Source organism: Pteropus vampyrus, unplaced genomic scaffold, assembly GCF_000151845.1.
Source record: "Pteropus vampyrus isolate Shadow unplaced genomic scaffold, Pvam_2.0 Scaffold406, whole genome shotgun sequence".
NCBI classification, from domain to species: Eukaryota; Metazoa; Chordata; class Mammalia; order Chiroptera; family Pteropodidae; genus Pteropus; species Pteropus vampyrus.
In genome coordinates this window covers 33700-34013 of record NW_011889187.1, presented here as the reverse complement: position 1 = coordinate 34013, position 314 = coordinate 33700, and the positions used below count along the sequence as shown (strand labels likewise).

Below are 314 nucleotides of genomic sequence, written 5' to 3'. Positions count from 1 at the left end.
CGCACCCAGGCACCTCGGTGCCCAGAAGGTCCCCTCAGCAGAGCGGCCCTGTCTCCTCAGGCTGCAGGCGCCAGTTAGGGCTGACAGCGTCTCCCGCTGCCACATGCTGTATGCGTCTACAAACACGGAAAACGAGTGACAGCTGAAGTCACCTGGACCTCTCGTCCCTCAGACGGAGCCAGCAGGGGCTGAACAGGGAGCCACGCCCAGCTCAGGGCGGCGTGCCCACAGGCGCCCTGTGCCTTCCCTGTGGCCGCTGCAGCTTCGGCTCGCCACCAGCAGGTTTTAGCAGGGTCTACCTCACCCCTTAAAGA

The 314-nt window shown here is 64.6% G+C and overlaps 1 protein-coding gene and 1 long non-coding RNA gene across 2 annotated transcripts in view; both read right to left on the bottom strand.

Moving 5' to 3' along the window:
• Nucleotides 1–314, bottom strand: part of ADARB1 (adenosine deaminase, RNA specific B1) — a 35968-nt gene that overhangs the window by 5771 nt on the left and 29883 nt on the right. The gene's annotated exons all lie outside the window — the stretch shown is intronic.
• The window catches only part of LOC111731900, a 3504-nt gene that overhangs the window by 1708 nt on the left and 1482 nt on the right, over nt 1–314 (bottom strand). The window contains exon 2 of the long non-coding RNA XR_002777367.1: nt 14–299. This is a non-coding gene — a long non-coding RNA (uncharacterized LOC111731900). The remainder of the gene's footprint in view (nt 1–13; nt 300–314) is intronic.